We start from the raw sequence: 6,368 nt of genomic DNA on the forward strand, positions 1-6,368 counted from the left end.
TTCACTGAATGAGGGTGAAAGAAGTTAGTAGACAGGCCGATATAAAATACTTTTATTGAATGTCCCCCAGACTGGATGCACCAGAGGCCATTCAACCCCGATTATATTGCGCCTGGTACTCTTCAAACTTCTTCCTCCCATTTTTTTCAAGTTTGCAATGCGGGCAAATTCGCTATATACAATTATAATATTACAAAAATAAAATTAAAAGGAACCAAAAAAAAAAAAAATTCTTTTTCCAATTTTATTATTTTCTAATTATATTTCGAAAATTAAAAAAAAATTTAAATAAACATTTTAAACAAGATGTAAATTCAGATGTTCATTACATGAACATTTTGCTTCCTCTTAACGATCAGCAAAAAAATTTGCTTCCTCGTGCAGAAAGCATTAACATTAAAATAAACATACATTAATAATATAATAATATAAACATTTGAGTATACATTTGAGATAAATTTAAAAAATTAATGGAAGTAAAAAATCAAAAACACACACACATACAACCGGACAATTGATCAGAATCTCATATAACATGATTCTATAAAGAAAAAAAAATTTGTTTCCGCCAATTTGAAAATATTTATAAACGAAAAAACTACAAAGCTTCCGTCACGAGGATGCAAAATTACAAAAAAATTCAATTTTTCTTAGGCAGACGATTTTATTGCATACTTTTGCACAAAATACACCAAAAAGTGTAGAAAAAAATTGACCCCCAGATCCGAGTAGAGGAAGACCTTTTTTATGACCAAAAACGCACCCAAAAGCATAAAAAACATTCCAAAAAAATTCAATTTTTCTTAGGCAGACGATTTTATTGCATACTTTTGCACAAAATACACCGAAAAGTGTAGAAAAAAATTGACACCCAGATCCGAGTAGAGGAAGACCCTTTTTATGACCAAAAACGCACCCAAAAGCATAAAAAACATTCCAAAAAAATTCAATTTTTCTTAGGCAGACGATTTTATTGCATATTCTTGCACAAAATACACCGAAAAGTGTAGAAAAAAATTGACACCCAGATCCGAGTAGAGGAAGACCTTTTTTATAACCAAAAACGCACCCAAAAGCATAAAAAACATTCCAAAAAAATTCAATTTTTCTTAGGCAGACGATTTTATTGCATACTCTTGCACAAAATACACCGAAAAGTGTAGAAAAAAATTGACACCCAGATCCGAGTGGAGGAAGACCTTTTTTATAACCAAAAACGCACCCAAAAGCATAAAAAACATTCCAAAAAAATTCAATTTTTCTTAGGCAGACGATTTTATTGCATACTTTTGCACAAAATACACCGAAAAGTGTAGAAAAAAATTGACACCCAGATCCGAGTAGAGGAAGACCCTTTTTATGACCAAAAACGCACCCAAAAGCATAAAAAACATTCCAAAAAAATTCAATTTTTCTTAGGCAGACGATTTTATTGCATACATTTGCACAAAATACACCAAAAAGTGTAGAAAAAAATTGTCACCCAGATCCGAGTAGAGGAAGACCCTTTTTATGACCAAAAACGCACCCAAAAGCATAAAAAACATTCCAAAAAAATTCAATTTTTCTTAGGCAGACGATTTTATTGCATACTTTTGCACAAAATACACCGAAAAGTGTAGAAAAAAATTGACACCCAGATCCGAGTAGAGGAAGACCCTTTTTATGACCAAAAACGCACCCAAAAGCATAAAAAACATTCCAAAAAAATTCAATTTTTCTTAGGCAGACGATTTTATTGCATATTCTTGCACAAAATACACCGAAAAGTGTAGAAAAAAATTGACACCCAGATCCGAGTAGAGGAAGACCTTTTTTATAACCAAAAACGCACCCAAAAGCATAAAAAACATTCCAAAAAAATTCAATTTTTCTTAGGCAGACGATTTTATTGCATACTCTTGCACAAAATACACCGAAAAGTGTAGAAAAAAATTGACACCCAGATCCGAGTGGAGGAAGACCTTTTTTATAACCAAAAACGCACCCAAAAGCATAAAAAACATTCCAAAAAAATTCAATTTTTCTTAGGCAGACGATTTTATTGCATACTTTTGCACAAAATACACCGAAAAGTGTAGAAAAAAATTGACACCCAGATCCGAGTAGAGGAAGACCCTTTTTATGACCAAAAACGCACCCAAAAGCATAAAAAACATTCCAAAAAAATTCAATTTTTCTTAGGCAGACGATTTTATTGCATACATTTGCACAAAATACACCAAAAAGTGTAGAAAAAAATTGTCACCCAGATCCGAGTAGAGGAAGACCCTTTTTATGACCAAAAACGCACCCAAAAGCATAAAAAACATTCCAAAAAAATTCAATTTTTCTTAGGCAGACGATTTTATTGCATACTTTTGCACAAAATACACCGAAAAGTGTAGAAAAAAATTGACACCCAGATCCGAGTAGAGGAAGACCCTTTTTATGACCAAAAACGCACCCAAAAGCATAAAAAACATTCCAAAAAAATTCAATTTTTCTTAGGCAGACGATTTTATTGCATATTCTTGCACAAAATACACCGAAAAGTGTAGAAAAAAATTGACACCCAGATCCGAGTAGAGGAAGACCTTTTTTATAACCAAAAACGCACCCAAAAGCATAAAAAACATTCCAAAAAAATTCAATTTTTCTTAGGCAGACAATTTTATTGCATACTCTTGCACAAAATACACCGAAAAGTGTAGAAAAAAATTGACACCCAGATCCGAGTGGAGGAAGACCTTTTTTATAACCAAAAACGCACCCAAAAGCATAAAAAACATTCCAAAAAAATTCAATTTTTCTTAGGCAGACGATTTTATTGCATACTTTTGCACAAAATACACCGAAAAGTGTAGAAAAAAATTGACACCCAGATCCGAGTAGAGGAAGACCCTTTTTATGACCAAAAACGCACCCAAAAGCATAAAAAACATTCCAAAAAAATTCAATTTTTCTTAGGCAGACGATTTTATTGCATATTCTTGCACAAAATACACCGAAAAGTGTAGAAAAAAATTGACACCCAGATCCGAGTAGAGGAAGACCTTTTTTATAACCAAAAACGCACCCAAAAGCATAAAAAACATTCCAAAAAAATTCAATTTTTCTTAGGCAGACAATTTTATTGCATACTCTTGCACAAAATACACCGAAAAGTGTAGAAAAAAATTGACACCCAGATCCGAGTGGAGGAAGACCTTTTTTATAACCAAAAACGCACCCAAAAGCATAAAAAACATTCCAAAAAAATTCAATTTTTCTTAGGCAGACGATTTTATTGCATACTTTTGCACAAAATACACCGAAAAGTGTAGAAAAAAATTGACACCCAGATCCGAGTAGAGGAAGACCCTTTTTATGACCAAAAACGCACCCAAAAGCATAAAAAACATTCCAAAAAAATTCAATTTTTCTTAGGCAGACGATTTTATTGCATACTTTTGCACAAAATACACCGAAAAGTGTAGAAAAAAATTGACACCCAGATCCGAGTAGAGGAAGACCCTTTTTATGACCAAAAACGCACCCAAAAGCATAAAAAACATTCCAAAAAAATTCAATTTTTCTTAGGCAGACGATTTTATTGCATATTCTTGCACAAAATACACCGAAAAGTGTAGAAAAAAATTGACACCCAGATCCGAGTAGAGGAAGACCTTTTTTATAACCAAAAACGCACCCAAAAGCATAAAAAACATTCCAAAAAAATTCAATTTTTCTTAGGCAGACAATTTTATTGCATACTCTTGCACAAAATACACCGAAAAGTGTAGAAAAAAATTGACACCCAGATCCGAGTGGAGGAAGACCTTTTTTATAACCAAAAACGCACCCAAAAGCATAAAAAACATTCCAAAAAAATTCAATTTTTCTTAGGCAGACGATTTTATTGCATACTTTTGCACAAAATACACCGAAAAGTGTAGAAAAAAATTGACACCCAGATCCGAGTAGAGGAAGACCCTTTTTATGACCAAAAACGCACCCAAAAGCATAAAAAACATTCCAAAAAAATTCAATTTTTCTTAGGCAGACGATTTTATTGCATATTCTTGCACATAATACACCGAAAAGTGTAGAAAAAAATTGACACCCAGATCCGAGTAGAGGAAGACCTTTTTTATGACCAAAAACGCACCCAAAAGCATAAAAAACATTCCAAAAAAATTCAATTTTTCTTAGGCAGACGATTTTATTGCAATTTCTTGCACAAAATACACCGAAAAGTGTAGAAAAAAATTGACACCCAGATCCGAGTAGAGGAAGACCTTTTTTATGACCAAAAACGCACCCAAAAGCATAAAAAACATTCCAAAAAAATTCAATTTTTCTTAGGCAGACGATTTTATTGCATATTCTTGCACAAAATACACCGAAAAGTGTAGAAAAAAATTGACACCCAGATCCGAGTAGAGGAAGACCCTTTTTATGACCAAAAACGCACCCAAAAGCATAAAAAACATTCCCAAAAAATTCAATTTTTCTTAGGCAGACGATTTTATTGCATACTCTTGCACAAAATACACCGAAAAGTGTAGAAAAAAATTGACACCTAGATACGAGTAGAGGAAGACCTTTTTTATGACCAAAAACGCACACAAAAGCATAAAAAACATTCCAAAAAAATTCAATTTTTCTTAGGCAGACGATTTTATTGCATACTTTTGCACAAAATACACCGAAAAGTGTAGAAAAAAATTGACACCCAGATCCGAGTAGAGGAAGACCCTTTTTATGACCAAAAACGCACCCAAAAGCATAAAAAACATTCCAAAAAAATTCAATTTTTCTTAGGCAGACGATTTTATTGCATACTTTTGCACAAAATACACCGAAAAGTGTAGAAAAAAATTGAGACCCAGATCCGAGTAGAGGAAGACCTTTTTTATGATCAAAAACGCACCCAAAAGCATAAAAAACATTCCCAAAAAATTCAATTTTTCTTAGGCAGACGATTTTATTGCATACTTTTGCACAAAATACACCGAAAAGTGTAGAAAAAAATTGACACCCAGATCCGAGTAGAGGAAGACCCTTTTTATGACCAAAAACGCACCCAAAAGCATAAAAAACATTCCAAAAAAATTCAATTTTTCTTAGGCAGACGATTTTATTGCATATTCTTGCACAAAATACACCGAAAAGTGTAGAAAAAAATTGACACCCAGATCCGAGTAGAGGAAGACCTTTTTTATGACCAAAAACGCACCCAAAAGCATAAAAAACATTCCAAAAAAATTCAATTTTTCTTAGGCAGATGATTTTATTGCATACTTTTGCACAAAATACACCGAAAAGTGTAGAAAAAAATTGACACCCAGATCCGAGTAGAGGAAGACCTTTTTTATGACCAAAAACGCACCCAAAAGCATAAAAAACATTCCAAAAAAATTCAATTTTTCTTAGGCAGACGATTTTATTGCATATTCTTGCACAAAATACACCCAACAGTTTAGAAAAAAATTGACAGCCCTATACAAGTAGAGGAAAACCCCTATTACTACTCATAAATCAACCAAAATATTAATAAAAAAAACTTTTTCTACCCTAGTGGAAAAAAAATTTAAATTCCCCTAAAACAATTCAATTTGCAATTTCTCTAACACATTTTTATAATTCGACGAGGTGGCAAGCGATTTTGAAATACACTGATAAATTGCAGATGAAAATAAAAAAAATCTCTCTTTACCAATTGCCAGAAATATAAAAAAATTCCATTGTGTACAATTCTTTATATATCCCCTCTTTTTTTTTTGTCTTTGTATAAATGTAATTGGTCGTGTGGGTGAATTTACGTTTAATAAGAGGGGAATCAAAAAAGGGTTTCTGGGGAATTAAAAAGGGTGAGGTAGAAGAGGAGGTGACCACCGGACGGACGGACACATAGACAGGGATGCACTGACCTTGAAGGGATTTTTGCGTCTACCATCGTACATTCACCCCGAGGACGAAGCGTGGCGCAGAAAACACAGTGTGCACCAGGGATTGCCCCCTATTTCCCCCCCCCCACCTTGTCACTCCCCTCTAATTCCTCCTCTCTCCCCCTCCTCACTTTCTGATTTGCTCTCGCACTCACTTGACTGTTTCTTTCTACAACACGGCCCTTCGTATATATTCTCCTCTGCCTTCGAACTCCCAAGGTTCATGGTCCCTGAAATCTCTCATCCCCTAATTTTGCTTCGAAAGTGAACAAAAAAAAAAAAAAAAAAAAATATATTCGCACAGAGAAGAAAAAGACTCTTGTATACTCTTTTAGGAAAGTGTTGTTTTTATACCGCTGGTAAATTTAGAACCAAAGTTTCTTATTTGTTTTAAATTCACGCAATTTTTTTTTAATTCCAAATAATTTTTATTTGAATTAAATAAATTTTAATTGA

At 33.2% G+C, this 6,368-nt stretch overlaps 1 long non-coding RNA gene across 2 annotated transcripts; it reads right to left on the minus strand.

The window, feature by feature from the left end:
- Positions 1 to 723: 723 nt before the first annotated feature.
- Positions 724 to 5,431, minus strand: LOC127276665 (uncharacterized). 2 transcript variants are annotated; one of them, XR_007842234.1, is made up of 3 exons: positions 5,025 to 5,431; positions 1,659 to 1,811; positions 724 to 1,046 (listed from the first exon to the last, which is right to left on the minus strand). It is a non-coding gene; the product is annotated as an uncharacterized LOC127276665 (long non-coding RNA). The 2 variants fall into 2 exon arrangements; XR_007842235.1 differs by lacking the exon at positions 5,025 to 5,431 and adding an exon at positions 2,118 to 2,186.
- Between the last annotated feature and the right edge of the window lie 937 nt (positions 5,432 to 6,368).

This window comes from Leptopilina boulardi, unplaced genomic scaffold (genome assembly GCF_019393585.1).
Source record: "Leptopilina boulardi isolate dan_hultmark-lab unplaced genomic scaffold, ZJU_Lbou_2.1 LbouV2_150, whole genome shotgun sequence".
Lineage (NCBI taxonomy): Eukaryota > Metazoa > Arthropoda > Insecta > Hymenoptera > Figitidae > Leptopilina > Leptopilina boulardi.